General features: G+C 36.6%; 1 long non-coding RNA gene across 1 annotated transcript; it reads left to right on the forward strand.

Moving 5' to 3' along the window:
• Positions 1-20: 20 nt before the first annotated feature.
• Positions 21-25,575, forward strand: LOC115296999. The gene is made up of 3 exons (XR_003911197.1): positions 21-211; positions 25,053-25,203; positions 25,414-25,575. It is a non-coding gene; the product is annotated as an uncharacterized LOC115296999 (long non-coding RNA).
• The last annotated feature ends 801 nt before the right edge of the window (positions 25,576-26,376 follow it).

Below are 26,376 nucleotides of genomic sequence, written 5' to 3' on the forward strand. Positions count from 1 at the left end.
GATGCGCGACCGTGGGTGGCGTCCTGCTGTGGACCACAGAGCCGAGGTTCTCCCACCCTGTGAATACAGGCGTCCAGCGCTTTGAACAACTGAATCTCGGGGGTCTTGGCCCTCGGTCTCCCACCGCTTTGGGAGTTCCCTGCGTTCTAGAAGTCTGAGGAGTTACTTCACACAGCAGAAAGACGGACGACGTCCGCCGTGGGAATTACGAGTGAGTTCCCCTAGAAAGCCTTCTGGCAGGTGCCTTTGCAGGTTTTTGCTTGATGGTTTCTTAGCGTAATTTCCTCCCTCATCCTATTTGGAAGGAGTAATAACATCTGTTGTTCATTTTGGGTAGGGGAACCTAGTGGCTTCCGAGCTTTTTTTTCCTTTTAACTTGAAAGTGTCAACGTCAGCGTTATCCAATAGCCTTTCTGCGATACTAGAAAAATTCGGTATCTGCATTTTCTAATGCGGTAGCCACTAGCCACTTGTGACTGCTGATCGATTGTGAGGTAGCTACGGCGGCAGAGTAAATTAATATTTCGTTGAACTTCATTTAAATGTAAATAGTCCCACCAGGCTCGTGGTGCTGTGTTGGGGAGCGCAGGTCCAAGTTCCCTCCTAATGTAGCCTGGTCCTAGGGTGGCTAATGTGCAGGTTTGCTTGGGACTTGATGGGGGTAGGGGTCTCGGGGTGCCGCCAGGGCAAACACCTGGGAAGTCCTGGCAAACCGCATAACTGCAAGCTCTCGATTTCTGACGTGCCCAAAGCCATGGGAAAGGACACTCCAACGAGCGCCGGTATCAGTGTAAGCCAATGACCTGGGAAACGGTTTTCTGACAAGTGTCTGACGAACGAGTTTGGTAGAAAAAAATATTTCCTGGTGTTTTGTATCGTCCTGCTTTCATTTCTGCCTTGTAAATTGCGGGGCTACTGCGCTAACTCCCATTCAGCTTATGGTGCTAACTTAGGTTTCTCAGGGTTCTTAAAGTTACTTTTTACCCGGTCTGTTCGGCTCTTGTTTTGTATTCCTAAATTTGCTTGCGGTGGCTAAATTTTGTTTCATTTTCTTTGGCGAAAAACTGAAATAATTAGTAGGAAATGTGATTTATATAACAATAAATGTATTCCCAGAGAAATAAAAAAAAGTTGTCTTAATTTTATCAAGTGCTATCCTGTAATGTTTAGGTCTTTCTATGTATTTCTATTTCTACTCTGTGTATCTAAGAGTTCTAGGCATCATCATGAGTAAATTGTTTAAACTCTGAAAAGTAATGTAGCACAATCAACAGCATTCCAAAGGCACATACTCTCTGACCCAACAAGTCCACTTCTAGGAATTTATTTTAAACATATACTGACCTTGTATAGACACAATTATTAACTGCAGTATTGTTTGTAATAGTAAAGAAAAAAGGGGGAGCGGTTAAAAGAGAATGTGAAAGAAGTCATGGGCCCTTTTCCCCTTCCCTTTCTGGAACAAATGGTGTCAGAGCACAGGTAAGAAGAGGGGGACAGGGGTGCCTGGCTCCCTCAGTGGGTAGGGTGTGGGACTCCTGATCTCGGGGTTGTGAGTTTGAGTCCCATGTTGGAGGTAGAGATTTTTTTAGAAGAAGGAGAAGAGAAGGAGAAGAAGGCAGCACTAGAGCATAGGAGAAAGCATTCGCCTAATTCAGGGTATTGGATTGTGAGTAGGGTAAGAAGAGTTTCTAGGCAGGGGAGGGGGCATCAGTGAGTGGGAGTTTGCTTACATTCAAAGGATTGATCAAATAAGTAATTAAGGATAATGAAGGTCCTGTTTCTTACTGTCAGAGAAGGGAGTAACAAATTTGAAAAGGGAGACAAGTAGAATGAACTCTGTAGTGTTAGATTAGAATCTGAAATATCAGTGACTGGAAATACATACAGATATAGAAATAAACATAGTGGTAAATGTATACGTGTGGGTATGTGTATATATATATATATATATATATATATATATATATATATATATATACGTGTGTGTGTGTGTGTGTGTGTGTATGCATGCATGCACTGTGTGTGTTTATTTTCCCTGGCCTTGTCCACTGAGAAGGCCTGGTAGCACAGGCACCCCATTAATAATAATGAGTATATATAGGGCCCAAGTGGTAGCTTCCAAATATTATTCTCCCCTAAAGGAAACCGAGAATCCTTGGAGAAGTAACTGATTCCACCACTGGGGCAGGAAAAACACAAGTTTAGCCTGGATCATCTTGTTGTGCCAGAAAGTAAGGAAGTGCTCAAAGAATTGATGGGGCACATGAAAACAACATACAGCTTAAATAGGCTCCCACTGGCCAAACCTGAGATATTTTGAGCATCAAAATAATGATGATCAACATGTCATAATCCATTGAATAAAACAGGAAACCACAAGCCTATACTGACATATTTTTTAAGTTTCATTTATTTCTGAGAGAGAGAGAGAGAGGCAGGGAGGGGCTGAGAGAGAGGGTGGAGAGGCAGAGGAAGGGGGGGAGAGAGAGAATCCCAAGCAGGCTCTGCAGAACCCAACTTGGGGCTTGAACCCACGAACTGTGAGATCATGACCTAAGCCAAAACCAAGAGTTGGATGCTCAATTGGCTGAGCCATTCAGGTGCCCTGCCTGTATTAACATATTTAAATACATGAATAAATTAAATATTTAATTAGTAATAATATTTACATATTTTCAAGGTCCCTCCCCTCCCCAAATACTTATTAATTATAAATGGAAAAAAATCAGTAAATTTATAGTGGAGAAATCTGTCAGACCCCATGTTAATCAGATGGTCAACATGGATATCATCCAATTGGATAAATAGAAATTGTATGCCACCTGATGGAATATAGTTAGATCACAGCATCACTTCCAGATACGTAACATGATGCTAATATGAGAAAGCATCAGACAAATCAAATTAAGCTTCACTGTCTAAAATAGCCTGTAATCTTCAGAAGTTTATGGCTTTTTAAGAGTCAGGGAAAGTTTGAGGAACTGTACATGACATAAAGGACATTATTGGGAAACCAGCAAAATTTGAGTAGAGTCTGAGAATTAGATGGTAAGTAATGTATAATGTTAATTTCCTGATTTTGATAATTATATTGTGGCCATGTAAGAGAATGTTTTTATTCACAGAAAATATATAGAGAAGTATTCAAGGGTAATAGGATATTAGGTCAGCAACTTAAGTGTTCTGCTGGGTGGGACAGAGTTGTAGGGAGGTTCTTGTAAACAGACTTTCAAACTTTTGGCTCCAATTTACCTACATTTTCAAAGGTACCTCAGGTCCTGTATTTCCCATGTTACTTGAGAATTCTATAATAGAATTCACTTGTTTTTATCCTACTGTAGGCATAGGATTCAACTCTTCTGGTTCTGCTAAATCAGTTGTCATTAGTCCAGTTGCTTTCCAGCTTCCAATAGTCTTATTTTGTTTTCTCCACTCCTGCTCTCTATGTCTTTGCATGTCTTTTTAAAAATCCTTTTACTGTCATTTTGGTGGGATTTCATGAAGGAGCAGATCTAATCATGTATTCAACTTGCTATCTTAAATGGCAGTTCCTCTGTTTTACTTCACTCTTTAGTAAAGTAATTAGAATCTGTGTCTTATGCCCCCCCTCATCTACTGATAACCTCATGGAGAATGTGAACTGTGTCCTGTTTATATTTGTATACTCAAGTACTGGCCTTAGTAAGTACTCAGTACACTTTTACATTGAATTTATGTAATTCAGATGTACATCTATTTTAAATGGTTTTTCCATTGATATATCAGTAGAAACTTATACTTCTATTTCCCAAATTCTCTAATATGCAAAAAAAACCCAAAAATAAATAAAAAGCCACACACACAGTAAGTTAAGTCCTAATGCCCATATACTTTATATGCCTGACTGGAATGACCTGAACACATGGAACATGTAAATCATGTTGTTCATTCATTACACTTGGCAAAGAGTCTCATGTATTCACTCTGGTGACCAATCTCATTTCCAAATCTCTCACCTCCAAATAGAGTACTTTATAGCCTCTGCATCAAAATTTTGCTAATGTTTTATTTATTTTAGAGAGAGAGCGAGACACCGTGAGCAGGCAGGGTCAGAGAGAGAGGGAGACAGAATTCGAAAATGGGCTCCAGGCTCTGAGCTAGCTGTCAGCACAGAGCCCGACACGGAGCTTAAACCTACAAACTTTGAGATCATGACCTGAGCTGAAGTCAGATACTTAACCAACTGAGCCACACAGGAACCCCAGAAATATTTTAAAAACAATGAAGTTTAATCACATTTACCTGACAGATTATCTGGCTATAGATGCATATTTCTCTTAGATGAATTTTATTAGAACTTTAATTTTGTATCAATATATTTTTAAATAAATACTTCCTAAATATAGAATAGAAGGGTGCCTGGGTGACTTAGTCGGTTAAGTGTCCAACTCTTGTTTTCTGCTCAGGTCGTAATTTCACAGTTCATGAGATGAAGTCTCATGTTGGGCTCTGCACTGACAATGCACAGCCTATTTGGGATTCTCTCTCCCTCTCCCTCTCTTCCCCTCTCCCACTCACCTTCTCTCACTCTCTCTCAAAATAAATAAATAAACATGAATAGAAATATACATGAATATGTGTACTCCAGTATTTGTATATTATCAGTGGCCAAATTCTGATCTTTGAATCCATTTTCCAATACCAGGAAAACTTGTGGTTAACTAGATACCTAATTAATGGTGCTGGTTTTTTTTCCCATAGCCAGAATTCATGAGTCCAGGAAGCAAGGGGTAGAAATGGGAGTGGTAAATCTTACTATTACCCTTAATAATCCACTAGCACAACTTTGCTTCCTGTTCCCATGACCTTATGTTCCACTGGTCTAGAGGTCGTTGTTCCAAGGGGAGGAATGATTCTACTAGACGACACAACAATGATTCCATTAAACTGGAGGTTAAGATTGCTGACTAGCCACTTTAGGTTCCTCATGTGTCTGAATCAACAGGCAAAGAAAGGAGTTACTGTGCTGGCTGGGGTGATTGATCCTGACTACCAAGGGGAAATTGGATTACTCATCTACCATAGAGGGAAAGAAGAGTATATCTGAAATACACGGGATTCCTCAGTATTATCATGCCCTGTGATTAAGGCCAATGGAAAACTACAACAACCCAACCCAGACAGAACTACTAATGGCTCACATCCTTCAGAAATGAAGATTTGGATCACCCTAAGGGTAAAGAATCTTGCATGACTACCTGAGGTGCTGGCTGAAGGCAAAGAGAATGCAGAATGGGTAGTGAAAGAAGATAGTTATAAATACTAGCGATGACCATGTAGCTAGTTATAGAAGTGAGGACTGTAATTGTCATGAGTATTTCTCCTTATCTCGTTATGCATGTGTGTGTGTATCTCACAAATACCTTTGTTTTCTTCCCTTTTTTATTTCCTTATGATATAATATAAGATATATTGACTTTATGTCATAAGATTTAAGTACTGTTAATTTTACATGATAGAATTTGAAGAAGAGTGAACATCACTCGGTGATATTACCTCCCCTTCAAGGGAAAGAGTATTTTTTTGGTTCTATGCAGGACATTATATCATGCTAGGTAGAATGATGACCTTGTTGTGGTCATTATTTAGAGATTAAGTTTGGTTTGAGGAGATGCATATGGGTTCCAAGTTGACAAGGAGTGGACTTCTTTCTGTTGGTTATTTTTATATATCAACTTGACTGGGCCATGGAGTGCCCAACATTTAGTCAAACATTATTCTGGGTGTGTCTGTGAGGATATTTCTGGATAAGCTAACATTTGAATAAGTACACTGAATAAAGCAGATTGCCCTCCCTAATGTGGGTAAGCCTCACTGAATCAATTGAAGACCTAAATATACTAAATGTAATAAAAAGACTGAGTATGACTCCTGCCTGATTGCTTTGAGCTAGGACACTGATTTTCTTTTTCCTGTCTTAAGACTTGGACTGAAACATCAGCTCTTCTTGGGTCTTAAGTCTACTAGCTTGTGGACTGGAACTTAAACTATTGGCTCTTCTGATTGTCAGGCCTTCAGACTCTGAATGTAGCTACACATCAGCTCTTCTAGGTCTCCAGCATGCCAACTCAAGATCTTGGATCTTTTCAGCCTCCATAATCACATTAGGCAGTTTTTTTTACAATCAATCTCTTCCCCCCACTCTATCTATATCTAGTTCTATCTTTCTCCTTCTCTCTATATATATGTATCCTATTGGTTCTGTTTCTCTGGAGAACCCTAACACATATACTTTAATTGTAAATAGAAAAGTGACTGTACTACTGAAAAATCTTATTAATTGTTCAGTGCTTATTAATAAACATATATGGATTTTAGGTATCTTGTTTCAAAGTATCTTTTATTATTTATTATTTGTTATCCATTTAATTTGTTGGGACATATAGATGGCTAAAGAAATGAACAAGATAGGGGAACCTGGGTGGCTCAGTCAGTTAAGTGTCTGACTTTGGCCCAGGTCATGATCTGATGGTTCGTGGTCAGAGCCCCACGTTGGGATATGTGCTGACATCTCAGAGCCTGGAGTCCGCTTTGATTTCTGTGTGTGTGTCTCTCTGTCTGCCCCTCTCCCACTCACACTCTGTTTTTCTTTCTCAAAAATAAACAAACATTAAAACAAAAATTTTTTTAAAAAAAGAAATGAACAAGATGCTATTTCTATATGGTTTGCCTTTTTTATTTAAAAAAAATTTTTAATGGTTTATTTATTTTTGAGGCAGAGAGAGACAGAGCACGAGCTGTCAGTACAGAGCCCGATGCGGGGCTCAAACCCATGAACATGAGATCATGACCAGAGCTGAAGTCGAGGGTTTAACCGACTGAGCCACCCAGGTGCCCCTGGTATGCCTTTTTTAAATCAAATTTTAGGTATTCTTTGTAAGTAAGTCATGTTCACTATGTACATGACAACAGAAGCAGAAAGAAAGAAATCTTATAAACAAGGTAAGTATATGAATGTCCACGTGTCAGGAAGTACATGTTCTCCAGTTCCCCATGGCAACATTTGGAGCAAGTACTACTTGTTATCATCCTTCAACTATGCTTCTTGAAAAAGACAGTGTCAAATTGCTTGCTTTGTTTCTTTTGTAACCTATTTTGTTTTTCTTACAATTCTAATTCTGCCCAATTGTTCCGTTCAAGTAAAGCCATTCAATCTCTCCTGTTCTGATTGATACTTTAATTATCCAGGTTGTACCAGCTGTGTCCACCCCAGCTTTTTATGAAGAAAAGAAAGCTATGCTTTCTGAATTTAAATAATGAAACTATGGACAGGGTCATTTTTTTCTCCCCAAAATTAGGAAAAGAACTTACCCATGTCTTTCTGCTACTCTTAGTACCATCGGGGTGATGGTTGCCTATCCATTCCCCTTTAATAGTCTCTTAACATTTTAAGGACCATGACAGCTATTTAAACGAATTACTTGATGGGCACTTGGGCATATCAGCTTGTTAAACATCTGACTCTTGATTTCTGCTCAGGGTACAATCTCACAGTTTGTGAGTTCAAGCCCCACATTGGGCTCCGCGCTAATGACAGTGCAGAGCCTGCTTAAGATTCCCTCTCTCTCTGCCCCTTCCCTAGTTGTTCTCTCCCTCTCTCTCTCTCTCTCTCTCTCTCTCTCTCTCTCAAAATAATTACTTGAAGGCACCTGGCTGGCTCAGTTGGTAGAACATGCCACTTTCAATTTTGGGGTTGTGAGTTTGAGCCCCATGTTGGGTATAGAGATTACTTTAAAAAAGGAAAAAAGATTGGGGCACCAGGGTGGCTCAGTTACTTAAGCATTGGACTCTTGATCTTGGCTCAGATCATGATTTCACAGTTTGTGAGTTCAGGCCCAACATTGGGCTCTGCACAGATGGTGAGGAGCCTGCTTAGGATTCTGTCTTTTCTTCTCTCTACCCCTCCCCTGCTTGTGCATACTCTCTTTCAAAATAAATATACTCTTTAAGAAAAGATTGTGTAATGATAAAATGAGTTTAAAAAAAAGTAATTGATTTTATAGCAAAGAAATATATATGCATATAAACATAATATGTATATTACACATAGTATATATAAATATATATGCATATAAATCTGGGACTTGTCCAATCTCATTTTGACTCTTCTGGGGTACCTCGATTCCTAGATCTTCAGAGACTGGATTCTTTGTGTATTTGAAAATAACTAAAAGCTGAAGTGATAGAGGCAATAATGTGACTGTAGAACTAACCAGTAGGCTTCCTAATCTGTCTCTTGGATCACTTTTGGTTTCAAGAAACAGGAACCAACTCAAGTTAACTTAAGCAAAAAGTGGAAAATACAAGGATGAAACCAAGGCCATGTCTCAGGGATGAGACATTCTCTCTTTGTTCCACTCTCTGTTTCATTTAACTACCTAGTCTTCATGGTAGAAAATATGGTTGCACAGACCATTTTTTATATCTCCTGCATTAAAGATTTCAACCTAAACACAGACCAGATCTCTTACTCCCAGTCCCAAATTTTCCAAAGATAAATCTCTGTCCAGTCCAAACTGTATCTAACATGAATGTTAGGGGATATAATTTATAACCATGACTGCTTCAAGGCTATCCTGTGACCATGTAGATAAGGAGGAAAGGGAGAAGTTTGCAGAGAAGGGAAAGTGGATGTCAAACTTAATAGGGGTCCATTGCAAAACTCTTCACTTTCCTCCTAATGGAAAATTGGTATTAAACAGTAAGTAGCTTAGGGGCACCTGGTTGGCTTAGTGGGTTGAGTATCCAGCTCTTGATTTCAGCTCAGGTCGTGATATTATAGTGCATGGGATCAAGCTCTGCAATGGGCTCTGCACTGATAGTGTGGAGCCTGGTTGGGATTCTCTCTCTACCTCTCTGCCCCTCCCCCACCTGTGCACGCTCGCTCTCTCTCTCTCTCTCTCTCTCTCTCTCTCTCTCTCACACACACACACACACACACACATACACACACACACACACAAATAAATAAACTTTATAAAAAACAGTAGCTTTCTGGAGTCTATGTTGAGAAAAAGGAAATGGGTGGTATAAAAAGTAGATTTGGTGAGAGGAAAACTTTTGAGGCAACTGGGTTTTTGGTGACTCCCTTCAATTCAAACCTTAAGTATGGTTTATTGAAATACAACTCATTATTTGGGCCATTCTTACACAAAGAGATTTAATTGACTATGGCAAATTTAGTGCTGGATTTTGAGCCATCTTCAACTTCAAATATATGTTAATTATCCAGATCAGCTTTGTAGAGATTCAACTCAATTATAATAGTGCCAGAAATAACCAGAATGGACAAGTAGTGACTCAGTTGTTTCCATCCTTATACACCAGTGGGTTCCAGCCTGAGATTCCTAGACATCTAAGAGTACATAAAGAATTAAGCAAAACTAAAAGGCAACCAACAGAATAGGAGAAGATATTAGTATCCAAAATCTATAAAAAAAAAAAACTTAGCAAACTCAACACCCAAAAAACAAATAATCCAGTGAAGAAATGGGCAAAAGACATGAATAGATGCTTTTCCAAAGAAGACATCCAGATGGCTAGCAGACACATGAAAAAATGCTCAGCATCACTCATCATCAGGGAAATACAAATTAAAACCACAGTGAGATACCACTCCAGTGGTATCTCACTCCAGTCAGAATGGCTAAAATCAACAACTCAGGCAATAACAGATGTTGGCAAGGATGTGGAGAAAGAGGATCTCCTTTACACTGCTGGTGGGAATGCACACTGGTGCAGCCAGCCACTCTGGAAAACAGTATGGAGGTTCCGCAAAACATTAAAAATAGAACTACCCTATGACCCAGCAATTGCACTACTAGGTATTTATCTAAGTGATATGTGTACTATTTAAGGGGCACATGTACTCCAATGTTTACAGCAGCACTACTGACAATAGCCGAAGTATGGAAAGAGCCCAAATGTCCATTGATGGATGAATGGATAAAGAAGATGTGGTGTGTACACACACACACACACACACACACACACACACACACACAGAGTGGAATATTACTCAGCAATCAAAAAGAATGAAATTTGCCATTTGCAACAATGTGGATGGACCTAGAGAGTATTATGCTAAGTGAAATAAGTCAATCAGAGAAAGACAAATATCATATGTCTTCACTCGTATATGGAATTTAAGATACAAAACAGATGAACATAAGAGAAGGGAAGCAAAAATAATATAAAAACAGGAAGGGGGACAAAACATAAGAGAATCTTAAATATAGAGGATAAACTGACGGTTACTGGAGGGGCTGTGGGTAGGGGGATGGACTGCATGGGTAAGGGGCACTTGTTGGGATAAGCACTGGGATTATACCTAACAGATGAATCACTGGAATCTACTCCTGAAATCATTATTGCACTATACGCTAACTTGGATGTAAATTTTAAATATATAAATAAATAAATAAATGGAAAATAAGTAAATAGGCACGAAATGAGATAAAAACATTTTCATATTTCACTGTACTGATCAAGCTAGTGGTGTCAATAAATTTGTTCCCTGTGCCATCTAACATTAAAAGGAGCTTTCTTTAAAAAATATATTTTAAAAAGAGAAAGATCCATAAGCTATTTGCAGAATTTCATAAAGTATAAAAGAAATCATAAATTTACCTGACACAAAGCTTCTTAAAAAACATCACATTTTTCTGTTTATACTGTAATTATATCACTGCAGGGAAGTAAACCTGTTATTCCATGCTGATCCTAAGCTCTGTATGTATCTATGTATTTATCTAGATATATGCACACACATACACACGTACATAATACATACAGTGGTTCACTAAATAGATTCTGGGTAAATGAATTACACCTGGGAGAAATGTGACTAATAAATTTATAAGTGGCCACTATTATTCTGTTTATATTCTAAAGCCTATAGAAAAAGAAATTTAAAGTTCAAGATTACCAAGATTTTCTGGAAATCTATAAACATGAGATAACTAGGCATCTCTCTAAAATAATAAGGTCTAAAATAATGACCTCTGGAAAATCCTTCTACTTTCTTCTTAAAATATATTAAAATGTCATCTAGCCCATTATTAAAAGATGTATTGATTAGGATAGTATAATACCTTAATGACAGAGACCTGTGGGTGATAAGTTGTCTCCAGAATTGTTCTGCCTTTAGAGCATGAATTTTGATCATCCTGTGAATATCAAGACCTTGGATGTTTAGGATTTCCTGCGAGTCCTCATCTCCATAATGATCATAAGCACTTGTTTATTCTTCTGCTTCATTCCATGATTAGGCCTTCTCAACCCAGATGGGAAGAATAAGATGGATAGGGAGCACCTGGGTGGTTCAATCGGATAAGCATCCGACTTCGGCTCAGGTCATAACCTCATAGTTTGTGAGTTTGAGCCCCATGTTGGGCTCAGTGCTGACAGCTCAGAGCCTGGAGTCTGCTTCAGATTTCTGTGTCTCCTTCTCTCTCTGCCCCTACTCACTCTCTACCTCTCAAAAATAAATAACAACAACAAAAAAAGAATAAGATGGATAGGAAAGGTTTCTGAAATATTTATTCTCTACTTGGAGTCCAAGCTGTCAGACATCTTTCATGCCCTAAGCAGTGGTACACATATTTACCTGAAATCAACTTTGGGGCAAAGCCACTCCTCCTATAGCCAAGATATGTCACTAGGTCATTTTGAGCAGTCTCAAACACGTCTCTCATCTCCTCAAGGCTCAAACCTCCACACTAAGTTTTCCATTCTGCCTTTCAGAAAATAATTATAGTTGACTCTTGAACAACACAGGTTTAAACTGTGGGGGTCTAATTACACATGGATTTTTTCTATAAATACAGTACAGTAATATAAATATGTTTCCTCTTATGTTTGTCTTAATAACATTTTCTCTTGCTTTATTGTAATAATACAGAATATAATACATATAATATGCAAAATATGTGCTAATAAATTGTTTACATTATCAGTAAGGCTTCTAGTCAACAGGAGGCTGTTTATTAGTAGTTAAATTTGGGGGGAGCCTAAAGTTATTCATAGATTTTTCCACTGCACAAGTGTCGGTGCCTCAACCTCTGCATTGTTGAGGGTCAACTGCAATTCCAATTCACATAAAAAGTCCATAATTGCAACTTCATCTTTAAATGTACCCTGTACTTCAGTCTTGGAAATGAGATATCTAAGTTTGAAAAAAAGTTAATGAGACTAGAAGCAATAATGAAGACACAAATTCTAATAGGAATTATTACTTTTTAAAAGCATTGTTTTAAATATAAAGCTACACAGAAACAGACCCATAAATACGGAGAACAACTGATGATTGAGAGAAGGGAGAGGGTATGGGGAATGAGCAAAATGGTGGGAGAGGAGTGGTAGATACAGGCTTCCAGTATTCAATGAATAAATCAAAGGGAAAAAAGATACAGCACAGGAAATATAGTCAGTAGTATTGAAATAGCATTGTATGGTGACAGGTGGTAGTAGCTGCACTTGTAGCGAGCATGGAATAAGGTATAGACTTACTGAATCATTATGTTGTATACCTGAAACTAAATGTAACATTGTATATGAAATATACTTCAATAATGAATATATAAATAATATAAGGCTACATATTTATTCAAAATTGATTTATATTTTATGATGGACTAATCACTTCTCAAATGCGCTTCTTTGTAAGGCTATGAAGAGAAAAGAGTAGGTAGAACATGCATTAATTGAGTGTAAGTTTTTCTCACCCTTAAATACTTGTATAAGATGTTCTTTATAAAGCAAATGTAGTGAAAATCCCCTTTTCTTCCTTGAAGCATCTGTGAGTCTTTCTTCTTTATATAAAATGAGCTTTTTTGGTGAACACATGACAAGGAAGAGGTTCAATGTAACAAGCAATCATGTTATTTTAAAGAGCTCCATCTCTAAGTTTACATGCTGAAGCTTTTTAGAAAGGATGAGTTGCAACATGTGAGCAATTTAAAAGTATAACATTTCATTTACAGGTTCAGAGTAGCTTTCAATTCCCTTCTTAGTATGCTTCTAATTAAATCTTAATTGTACCATACATTATGAAATGAAAGAAACACTGATATACTGGATTTTCAATAAGAGTCAAGATCGCCCTCATAAAATGGCTGACTAATCCAAAGAAAAGGAATAAAATGTGAAAATGAGCCTCAAAATTAAAACCTAACATTTGAAGTTGCATAATTATTAAGTTATCACAAGTAACATTTTTGATAGACCTAAATGATTTAAATATATATGATTACTTATAGTAGATCACCAGAATGCATGAGAAGTCACAAGTAGGTAGCAAATGTGATAAAAAAGGTAGATCTAATAATTTAAGTTACTGCTTTATCACATGCCAATTTTTAAATATATGCTCATGAAATAAACATTTTTAAAGGGGGATTTATCTTAAAGTCAAAAGAAGAAAGGACCAAAAATATAAGTAGCCCAGTCCTACTTTCAGGATTTTTGTCTGAATTAAAGGATAATTATTACACTTGTCTCATTACTCCTCTTTGGCATGTACTTGGGTAATTTATATTTTCAACTTTGACATAATTTTCAAAAACAAATCAGTTCCCCTTTCATTAAAAAATTTTTTTCCTAACTTCTTAAATTTATTTTTGAGAGACAGAGCACAAGCAGGAGAGAGGCAGAGAGGGAAAGAGACACAGAATCTGAAGAAGGCTCCAGGCTCTGAGCTGTCAGCACAGAGCCCAATGCAGGGCTTGAACTGTGAACCACAAGATCATGTCCTGAGCCGAAGTTGAATGCTTAACCTATTGAGCCAGCCAGTGCCCCCATTTAAAAAGAATTTAATGTTTTTATTTTACTTTTTGAGAGAGAGAGAGTAAGTGAGGGACAGAGGATCCAAATCAGGCTCCACACTGAGAGCAGAGAGTCTGAGGTGGTGCCTGAACTCACAAACCATGAGATCCTGACCTGAGCTAAAGTCTCCGACACTTCACCGACTGAGCTACCCAGGTACCTCTCCCCTTACATTTTTAATTTTTCTTGTCTATAGAAGTCATCATTCCTAAAATCTGGTTATTTTGAATTTAGAATTTAAATAAGCATACTCTTCCATTATCCACTGCAACTAGTTCTATAGAGAATTATGAAATAATAACTTAAATAGTATACCAAGAAAGCCTCCAACAAATAGGTGGAACTGAAAACAAAAAGTATATTTCTCATGTCTAGAGGGCTAGAAGATAAATACTCAGCTCATGGTTTTTCTCATAGTCTGGGGTTAGGAATTTATTCTTCTTTTTTTTTTTTTTAAGTAAAGTACAGAAAAACACATAGGATAATTCACCAAACACCCATGTTCTCACAACCCAGATTTTAATAGTTATTAGCATTTTGTGACGTTTTTTGAAAGTCATTTCTATAAAAGTATTTTTTAAATTCCGCTTCATCTTTCCTCTAATCCCATTCCCTCCTAGATCCTCCCCAGTCCAGAGTATAATCCACATAATGTGGTGTGTTTGTAGCGATTGCTGCATAAAAAATTATCCCAGAACTTAGTGGCTTAAAAAATTTATTTTCTTACAGTTTCTGTGGATCATGTATCCATGTGTTTTAGCTGGACTCTCTGGCTCAGGATCTCTCAAAATGTTGCAGTCGAGATGTTGCCTCGGACTACAGCCATCTCTAGGTTCAACTGGGGTAGAGTCCATTTCCAACTCGCTCAGAGGTTGTGGACAGGATTCAGCTCCTTGAGGATCGTCAGACTGAGGGCTTCAGTTCCCTTGTGGCTCTTAACTAAAGGCTGCCCTCAGTTCCTTGCCACATGGACCTTTCCATAGAGCAGCTCACAACATGTAACTTGTTTCTTCAGAGCTAGAAGAGCCAAAGCCAACAAGAGGAAAGTCAGAGTTTTATCATTCCCAGTCTTGAAAGTGACACCATAACTTCCGTTCATTACAAGCAGTCACTAAGACCTGGTCAAACTCAAGGGAGGTGGGGGAAATTATACAAGGACATGAAGACTAGGAGGCAAGATTCACTGGGAACCATCTTAGGGGTTGGCTACCAAATTGTGTCTTTCTGGCTAATTATTTTAGGCTTTTCTACAAATATCTATAAATGAACATTTATATATGTAAACATAAAAATGTGCCAGGTTTCATATGTTTTCAATTTATAAAAATTATGTAAGAGTATATTATTATGCATCTTACTTTTTTCCTCTCAACATTATATTTTTGGCATCAATTCATGTTGCTCTATTTAGATCTAGTTGGTTCCCTTTGACCTCTATTCAGTAAATTGAGTATTGACTCTATGGAATACCACATTTTACTTAAAATTCTACTCATTCATTTTCCTATTAATGGACATTTGTTTTATTTTTAAAAAAATTTTTGGTGTTACAAAATGACAATGAGCAACTTTGCATATGTACATATATAGGAGTTGCTGTAACCTTAGAAGTTACTTAAATATTATAACATCCTTCCAAATTGTTCTCCTGAGAGATTATACATATAACTGTTTATACTTATCCCAGTAGTTTAAGAGATTTACCTTTCCCCTAACTTGCATGCCAACACTTAGTTGGTGATACATGGTATCTAGTTGTTGTTATACTTGTTTTTTCCTAATTACCTGGAAGATGGAGCATCTTTTCACATGTTGATGAATCATTTGGGTTTCCTAATCCCTTCAGTTACTGTTCATACTGTGACCATCTTTCTCTTGAGTTGTTTGTGTTTTTCATTACACTTTGATTACATGTTTTTGTCATACAAAAAAAATTTATGTAGTCAAATATCAGTTCTTTGCCTTTTCAATTCATACTTTCTGTGTCTAGTTTAAGAAAATTTCTGTGACCCACGATCCCAAAGATATTCCCTGTATTTTCTTCAAATGGTTTTGAAGTTTTGGTTTTTTTATCTTCAAGTTTTAATCTGTCTGAAATTTGCTTTTGTATTTTGTTTGAAGTTGAGATCTTTCTTTTTCTCTATGGAAAGTGAATTGTTATGCCATTGTTTATTAATTCATCCATCTTTTTACCCCAAATTTGAATAATACCTCTGTTATAAATCAAGATCCCCTAAAAGCAGAAGTCTGTTTCTGGGCTTTGTATTTCTCTCAGCTTATCCCTTTGAACATTTCTGAACTAGCTGATCTCTTTAATTGCTAAAGCTTTTATAATGACTTGCTATTTTAAAGAGCAAGTCCCACCTCCTTGTTCTTTTTTTCCCAGAACTATTTACTCTTCCATTTGCATTTTATCATTTTTTAATGTTTATTTTATTTTTATTTTTGAGATAGAGTGCGAGCAAGGGAGGGGCAGAGAGAGAGGGAGACACAGAATCTGAGCTGTCAGCACAGAACCTGATACAGGGCTTGAACCCACGAACCATGAGATCATGACCTGAGCTGAAGTCAGACGCTTAACCTACTGAGCCACCCAGGTACCCCTTCCATTTGCATTTTAATCACCTTCTCAAATTACATTAAAAATCTCACCTGAAATTTTGTTAAATTTATACATCAAATTGACATGCTTTGAAATCATATCTTCCCAAATGAGAACATGGTATGTACCTTTACTAAAAAAAAATCTTCCTTATATCCTTCATAATATGTTATAGTTTTCTCTGTAAAGAATGTATGCATTTTTAAAATTTTTTTAATGTTTTTTAATTTATTTTTGAGAGACAGAGAGAGGCAGCACAAGCAGGGGAGGGTCAGAGAGAGAGGTAGACACAGAATCCAAAGACAGGCTCCAGGCTCTGAGGTAGCTGTCAGCACAGAGCCTGATGCAGGGCTCAAACCCATGAACTGCAAGATCATGACCTGAGCTGAAGTCAGATGCTTAACCGACTGAGCCACCCAGGCGCCCCTGCATCTCTTGTTAGATTTATTCCAGGTACCTTTATAATATGTTTACTATAGTCCATGGTATCCTTGACTATAAATTACCTTAGATTTTCCATGTACATTATTATAGCATCTGCAAATAACAATTTTTTCTTTTCCTGAATGGCCTTTATCCTTTGTTTTGACCACCCAGTATCCGAACTCCTCTTTCTGTTTGAGGAATTTCATACTTTACAAGTCTGATTGTAGGACAAAGACTGCTTCCTCTTTAGGAGCTTAAAATATTCCATATTTCTTTGCCAGCCTTCCGTGCATCTGAGGAATGAGCCATTACTGATGCTATAGTGGTGACAGCAGTGACAGTAAGAGCAGTGTTCCAGCAGAGCTGACATCGTGTTAGCAAAGGTAGCAGTTGCAGTCAAGTTGCAGGAGCAGAAGTGACAATGGTCTATCAATAATGTCTAGGCTTCACTGGTGGCAACAAAGGATTCCTTGTCAGACCATTTCTGCAGCCTGATATAGGCACTTCAGGAAACTCAGCCTTAAGCCTGGTGTTTTAGCTCTCCCAAAGAATCTGTGAGCTGTCAAATATTCTGGTTTTTAAGCTGTTTATCTGCTTAATTAACCAGAGTCAGCATCTATTGCTCATAACTAAGAACTCTAAGAGATATATTTTGGCTCTTTGAACCTCTTATTCTTTTTTTTTAATCATAGGGATTGTCAAAGATCTACAGTACAGTGTTGAAAAATAGGAGTGATAGTATTTAGTATTATCTTGTTCCTAGCTTTAAAAGAAATGTTTCTGGGGGCGCCTGGCTGGCTCAGTCAGTAGAGCCACTCTTGATCTTGGGATTGTGAGTTCAAGCCCCACATTGGGCATGGAGATTATTTATTAAAAAAAAAAAGCAGGGAGGGACACCTGGGTGGCTCAGTTGGTTAAGCATCCTCTGACTTTGGCTCAGGTCATGATCTCACAGTTTGTGAGTTCAAGGCCCACATCAGGCTCTGCACTGACAGTGCAGAGTCTGCTTGGGATTCTCTCTCCCTCTCTCTCTCCGTCCCTCTCCCACTCATGCTCTCTCTTTCAAAGTAAATTTAAAACTTAAAAAAATATTTTTAAAAACTTTCTGAAGTGTTACCAGTCAGCAGCTGTTTCTGTGTATGTTTTTACTAGATATCAAATAATCAGGTTAGGGAACTTCTCGTAATATTTTGCTGAGAAAGTTTTTTTAAAATCATGAATGGGTCACAATTAGGTTTTTCATCCATTTTGAATGTATTTTTGTGTATGAAGTAAGAAACTGGTCCAATTTCATTCTTTTGGAACTTCTCGTAATATTTTGCTGAGAAAGTTTTTTTAAAATCATGAATGGGTCACAATTAGGTTTTTCATCCATTTTGAATGTATTTTTGTGTATGAAGTAAGAAACTGGTCCAATTTCATTCTTTTGTATGTTGCTGTCCAGTTTTCCCAACACCATTTGTTGAAAAGATTGTCTTTTTCTCATTGGATATTCTTTCCTGCTTTTCAAAGATTAATTGACTGTTTAGTTATGGGTTCATTTCTGGGTTTTCTATTCTGTTCCATTGATCTATGTGTCTATTTTTGTACCAGTACCATACTGTTTTGAATACGATAGCTTTGTAATTTAATTTGAAGTCTAGAATTTTGATGCCTCCAGCTTTGCTTTACCTTTTCAAGACTGCTTTGGCTATTCAGGGTCTTTTGCTGTTCCATACACATTTGGGAATTAGTCTAGCTCTGTGAAAAATGCTGTTGATATTTTGATAGGGATTGCATTAAATGTGTAGATTGCTTTGGGTAGACAGTTTGACAATATTTGTTCTTCCAGCTCATAAGCATATGATGTCTTTCCATTTCTTCTTTTAAAATTTTTATTTATTTTTGAGGGAGAGAGAGAGAGCTCAAGTGGAGGAAGGACAGAGAGAGAAGGGGATGGAGGAGTCAAGTGGGCTCTGTGCTGACAGCAGAGAGCCCTGTATGGGGCAAGACCATGAGAACTGCGAGATCATGACCTGAGCCAAAGTCATATGCTTAATCAACTGACCCCAGTCTTTCCATTTCTTTGTGTCATCTTCAGTTTCTTTCATCGGTGTTTTATAGTTTTCAGAGCACACATTTTTTACCTCTTTCATTAGGTTTATTCCTGCATATTTTACTGTTCTAGGTGCAATAGTAAATGAGATTGACTCCTTAATTTCTCTTTCTGAGGCTTCATTATTGGTGTATAGAAATGCAACAGATTTCCATATGTTGATTTTGTATCCTCCAACTTTACTAAATTCATATATCAGTTTTAGCAATTTTTTGGTAGAGTCTTTGGAGTTTTCTGTATATAGTATCTTATCATCTGCAAGTAGTAAAAGTTTAAATTCTTCCTTACTGATTTAGATGACTTTTATTTCCTTTTGTTGTCTGATTGCCATGCCTAGTACTTCCAGTACTATGCTAAATAACAGTGGTGAGAGAAGACATTCCTAGTGTGTTCCTGACTGTAAAGGAAAAGCTCTCAATTTAAAAATGGATTAAAGACCTATGTATGAGACATGAAACCATAAAAATCCTAGAGGAGAACACAGGCAATAACATCTTTGATATCAGTCATAGCAACCTCTGTCTAGGTATCTCTCCTGAGGCTAGGGAAACAAAAGCAAAAATAAACTATTAGGACTTCGTCAAAATAAAAAAACTTCTTCTGCACAGCAAAGAAACAGTCAACAAAATTATAAGGCAACCTGTGGAATGGAAGAAGATATTTGACAATGACATATCGAATAAAGGGTTATATCCAAAATATATAAAGAACTTACAAAACTCAACACCCAAAAAATGAATAATCCAATTAAAACTGGGCAGAAGACCTGAACAGACATTTCCCCAAAGAATACATACAATGGCCAACAGACACATGAAAAGAAGTTCAACATCCCTGCCATCAGGGAAATACACAAATCAAAACTACCTCTCACCTGTCAGAATTGCTAAAATCAACAACACAAGAAACAACAGGTATTAGTGAAGATGTAGAGAAAAGTGAACCCTCTTGCATTGTTGGTGGGAATACAAACTGGTACCCCCCCACTCTGGAAAACAGTATGGAAGTTCCTCAAAAAGTTAAAAATAGAACTACCCTATGATCCAGCAATTGCATTACTAGGTATTTACCCAAAGAATACAAAAATAATAATTCAGAGGGATGCACCATTATGTTTATAACAGCATTATCTACAATAGCCAAACTATGGAAAGAGCCCAAGTGTCCACTGATTGATGAATGGATAAAGAAGATGAGGTAGGTAGGTATGTGTGTGTGTGTGTGTGTGTGTGTGTGTGTGTGTGTGTGTATATATACATATATATATATATAATGGAATATTACACAGCCATCAAAAAGTGAAATCTTGCCATTTGCAACAATGTGGATGGATGGAGCTAGAGAGTATAATGCTAAGTGAAATAAGTCAGTCAGAGAAAGATAAATACCAGGTGATTTCACTCATATATGGAATTTAAGAAACAAAACAAATGAGCAAAGGGATAAAGAGAGAGGGGCAAACCTAGAAACAGTCTCTTAACTATAAAGAACAAACTGACGGTTACCAGAGGGGAGCCAGGTGGGGGGATGAGTTAAATAGGTGATGGGTATAAAAGAGTACACTTACTGTGATGAGCACTGGGTTTTGTATTAAAGTGCTGAATCCCTATATTGTACACCTGAAAGTAATATTACACTGTATGTAAATTAGAATTTAAATAAAAACTTAAAAATTAATTTTAAAAAGTTTTAATCAAGGAAAACTGCAAAAAAATCATGAATAAGGATTACATTTTATCAGATTTTTTAAATACTTCTTTAGACGTAGTCATATGATATTTCTTCTTTAATAGGTTAATATGGTGAATTATGTTAATAGTTTACTAAAATTACTGTTACATTCCTATAAATCCTATTTGATCATTTTAATATAATGTTAGATTTTCTAATGTTTTATGTAATATTTTGCATTTGTGTTCATAAGTGAAGTTACCTAAAATTTTGTTTTCTTCTACTCTGCTTTGGGTGTCAAAGTTAGTCTAGCCTCAGACAAAGTTTGGTTACTTTCCCTCTTTCCTATTCTTTACAACAGTTTGTAAAGGTAGATTTTTTTCTTTCTTCAAGGACTAGTTAAAACTAACCTGAGTATCTGTGTATTAATCATGTTTTTTATTTTCTGTATATTACGATTCTGTGACATCTTGGGGCCAATGATTAGCTAATTCCTAGAGATAACAATTTGCATTTGAACATGTCTTTGATATCCAAAGTGATTTGTAATTACTCTCCCTCTCTCTCCCTCCATCTCTCTCTCTCTCTCTCTCTCTCTCTCAAAAAAAAAAAAAATTCCCAGACTACAAGTACCTGATAAAAGGAGGGGGTTACAGACTATTAACCACAGTTAAGAGTGTTTTTAATGCCAATAAAATTTTCTTAACAGTTATTGTTCTATGCTATTTGTCTATATCTTCTTTAATGAATGTTTGTGATTTCTATTTTTTTCAGAAAACTGACTATTCTGTTTTCAAACACACTGGCAAAGTTAATGAAATAATCCTGATTTTTTAAATGTTTACAACTTCTGTAGTTAGTTTCTGATATTGTCCACTTAGTGCCATTTTCTTATTTTCTTGACTACTTTGTGAAAAGTTGGTCTATTTTATTGATCTTTTCAAACTGTATTTGGTTTTATTAATCATTTCTTTTAGTTTTCTGTTTGTTTTCATTTTAATTTCTGATTTTATATTTATTTTTTCTTTTATTCTACTTCCTATGGATTTATTGTAGCTTCTAGAATTGAATGCTTAGTTCATTTATTTTCAGTTTTTCTTATTTTCAAATATATTCTCCACTCCCCAAATTTTCTTTCATGTTAAAAGTACTCAATTTAATGCTTCTGATTTCTGTCCACTCTTACTGCACTGCAGGACAAGGAAAGAGACTTATTTGATTGGTAAATTTTAGAAGAATTCTAAATTCTTCTAAGAACATTTGGCTCAACTCTTCTTCCCTTCCTTTTGAGAGTAAATAACCAGCAAAGAGCATGAATTCCCCTCTGCTATTCCATGTTGTAAATCTCACATAGACAGTATTCCCTGTGGGGAGACCTGCCCACATCCAGCGTCCCTATATACAAACTCAGTTCTGGCCCTATGCTCCCACCTTCATGAGTCCTGTTCATTATTGTTCTTCCATGAAAGCTACCTGTGCCTTTTAAGATTATTAAAATTATCTTCCTTACCATGTGTCTTTAGTATTCTTTCAAGTTATGATTACTGTAAAAATCATATAACAATACTACATGAATGTTGGAAAGGGGTAGGAGGTGGCAAATTCAACATCATAGAACAGCCACTATCACCATTCTTTATTTCCTTTTTCATGTTGTATACATATTTTTTTATACTTGTAATCATGTAACATATCCAGCATATATATTGTTTTATGTTTCTGGATTGTCTTATATGTATATAAAGCATATAATTTCAGTGAAAGCACAATATTTCATTGAGTAGACATTTCCTAATTTAACCATGCCATATAGTACTTTAAATTTTTTATTTGTGAGGGCGCCTGGGTGACTCAGTTGGTTGAGCATCCGACTTCAGCTCGGGTCATAAGCTCACAGTTTGTGGGTTCGAGCCCCGCCTCGGGTCTGTGCTGACTGCTAGCTCAGACCCTGGAGCCTGCTTCAGATTCTGTGTCTCGTTCCCTCTCTGACCCTCCCCTGTTCACACTTTGTCTCTCAAAAATAAATAAATGTAAAAAATTTTAAAAATAATAAATAAAAATTTTATTTGTGAAATTAACTCTGTATAAACATTTTTAATTTAACATTTTCCTGTCTTTAATATTTTTTCCTTAGGATTAATATTCATAAGTATATTATTGAGCCAAAAAATGATAAATTTTTGATAATGAAATTTTGTGAATCCTAACTAGGTTCCAGTTATAGCCAAAATGTTTATGCTGGTTAGTTTATACTACTCCCTGTAATACATGAGTACTCTAGTACTCTTAGCCAAACTGGGTAATTTTTGAAATATTAATATAAATGGTTTGTTGCTGTTACTTAGTACATTTTAAAATATTTTGCTTTTTTAAATCAGAATTATTTTGGGGGGAGAATATCCATGATTTTTCCCACTTATTTTTTTTTAAGTTTTAATGTTTTCTTTTTTTTTAATTTTTTTAAAATGTTTTATTTATTTTTGATACACAGAGAGACAGAGCATGAGAGGGCAAGGGTCAGAGAGAGGAGACACAGAACCGGAAGCAGGCTCCAGGCTCTTAGCTAGCTGTCAGCACAGAGCCCGACATGGGGCTCAAACCCACGAACGTGAGATCTGACCTGGGCTGAAGCCAGAGGCTTAACCGACTAAGCCACCCAGGCGCCCCAATGTTTTCTTTTTTTAATGTGTGTTATTTATATAAGATGTTAATACTTTTGTTATGTTTGTTGTAAATAATTTCCCTGGTACTTAACAATATTTGAAATAACAGAAGAAAATATAAACAATCATAAGATTAATCCTAGAATTGTTTTAAAAAATAAAACTGGCTGGGAAAAAAAAAGAGAAAGAAGCAAGTATACTAATCATAGGAACTAGCAAATAACCTAATGTAAAAAATTGTCTAATGTAAAATCCCTGGCACCTAAGTAGCTTTATTATTGGTAGTTACAAAATTATCAAAAAATGAAAAACATAATTATCTTTTAGAGAATATGAAAATTCTTAAAACTACCATCTACCATAAACTGCATTCCTCCTCCTTTCTCCTCAAAGCTGGGGGTAGGTTTAGTAAAGCATGTGGTTGGATAGAGCCATGTGACTAGTTCTGGCTAATGAGTTTTGTCTTCAAGGTTAAAACATTTGATTATTAATACAAGACCTTTCAGATCTCTCTTTCCATTGGCCATGGTAACTAGCAAAATTGGAGAAGTAAACTTGCTTCCTTGGGGTGTCTAAGGTCCTTGAGCTTGGGGTCCCAGAGTGAGGAACCAAGAAGAAGCAGCTCCCAACTTCACCACAGTGGATATGTGGCATGAGCAATAAATAAACCTTTGTTCTTGTAAACCACTACAGTTTGACTTTGTTACTCAAACAGCCTAAATTCTCCTAACTCAAACTAGAAGATCAGTTTCTTTGGTCCTAGATGTTATTGTAGGGGCTTGCATAAATGCATTAGGAAGCTAGAAAATTGACTTTTGCTTCACCCCTACTTGCCTACTGATGGACCCACCTAGTCTGCAGAAACAACATGCTGGTTAGGTCCTGTCCCCTTGAGTACCAGCACCTCATAAACAGCATCTTGTCTTGGAAATGTAATCAATACTGCAATTCACATTCTCCATTTGCCTTTTATTTAATTATCTGTATCTAACCTATTCCAAATTTGTATAGATTCTTAAATCACTATATCACTGTTTTAAGCAATAGCATTAGTATTATTGATAATTGCCAGAAATTTGAAGCAATGAAGATGTCTTCCAACAGGTGAATGGATAAAGAGTTGATGTATATCCATACAATGGCATAGTATTAAGAGATATTAAAAAACTGTCAGGTTACTAAAAAATATGGATATAGTTTAAATGCATACTTCTAAGTTAAATAGCCAGTCAGAAAAGACTATATATTTATTATTCCAACCATATAATATTCTGGAAAAGGCAAAACTGTAGAGACAATAAAAACATCTGTGGTTGCCAGGGGCTCAGTGGAAATGAGGAGGGTAAAATAAATGAAGTAAGGGAATTTGGCGGGGGCATAGGTCAAACTGTTCCATATGATGTAATGATAGATACATGATGTTGTGTATTTGTCAAACCTTTAAAACTTTATAGCAAAAGGGTGAACTTTCAGATAGTTTAAAAAAATCATTTAGGAGGTTGGGGGATCCTGGAAGGAATGCAGAAAGTGACAAGTTAATTGAACTGTATTACAAATGTATGAAGCAACCTTACTAAAGTGGGGGGTAGGAGGAAAGGTTCTGACCTAAGTAACTTTGAAAAATGAGTAGAGCCTGTAAGACTAATGCCAAAAGGAACTGCACATAAGCACTATACTTTAGTATTTAATTTTATGTATTTAGTATTTTATATTATGATATTTCCCACAGGGGTACAAGTTAATGATTCTGATAACACTGTACTGGAATCCTGGAATTGAACAATTAAGTAAATGGATGGCAGGAACAAGGTTTCTCACAGGTAGAGTGGGAATTTACAGAAAAGGAAGAGACTAGAAGAGATTAGAATTGGAAATATCAGGTTAGTATGAACTATATTATGTTTAGCGTAATAGAGACACAGATGATTGTATATAGAAATATTTGTAGATATGTGTATATAGATAGATCAGTATACACATATATTTCCTTGCTCTGTCTGCTGACAAGGCCTAGAAGCAAAGACACTCCAGTAGCAACAAACATTCCTAGCTCCCAGATCTTGGTTTCTAATACCAACTTCTAATAAAAGGAACCAGGGCTCCTTGGAAAAATGGCTTACTACAGGACTGGAGCAGGAAATATACAAGATGAGTCTGGAGCACCTTTACCACTGGAAAGGAAGGAAGTACTCTAAAAACACGAAACAAAACACGGCATCAATGGGAGTATGTCAAAGGAGCCAACTGAAAGCTCTCGGTGGTCAAAGAACAATTTGAGCAACAAAATAAAGCAGTCTTGGATTATACCCTAACTTGTAAAATATTCATAATTCCATGTTGATGTACATAATTCATCGAATAAATAAATAGATGGGGGGAAGAAACCAATCTCTCTTTCAGAAGAATTCCAAATAATTTAGGTAGATATTCTGTCCTCAAGGAGGTGTCTATGGCCATACCACCCTGAACGCGCCCGATCTCATCTGATCTCGGAAGCTAAGCAGGGTCGGGCCTGGTTAGTACTTGGATGGAAGGCCCCACTTCTTAAACGTGGGTTGTGCATAGTAACTTCCTTCCAAAGAGTATGGTATGGAAAGGAGTGTAAAAAAGAGTAACCTGGTATTATAGAAATCAGATAAATACCACCATGGCCGATGTAAGGGCAAAATCAACAAGGGTAAATTATGTTAATAGTATGTTCTCTTGATATGTGATGGAAATGGCACCTTACCTCTGTGGTGTTCTCCACAAAAACTCATAACCTCAATCAATTTTTCATGAGAAAAATATCAGACAAATCTCAATAGAGGGGCATTCTACAAAATATTTCACTAGTACTCCTCAAAACTATCAAGATCATCAGAAACGAGAAAAATCAAAGAAACTCTCATAGCCAAGAGGAACCTAAGGAGAATGACAACTAAATATAATGTGTCCTGGATGAGATCTTAGGAGAGAAAATAATATTAGAAAAGCTAAGGAAATCTAAGTAAACTATGGATTTTAGTTAGTAAGAATATATGAATATTGGTTCAGTAATTGTAATAAATATA

The sequence above is a fragment of the Suricata suricatta genome, chromosome 7 (assembly GCF_006229205.1).
Source record: "Suricata suricatta isolate VVHF042 chromosome 7, meerkat_22Aug2017_6uvM2_HiC, whole genome shotgun sequence".
Lineage (NCBI taxonomy): Eukaryota > Metazoa > Chordata > Mammalia > Carnivora > Herpestidae > Suricata > Suricata suricatta.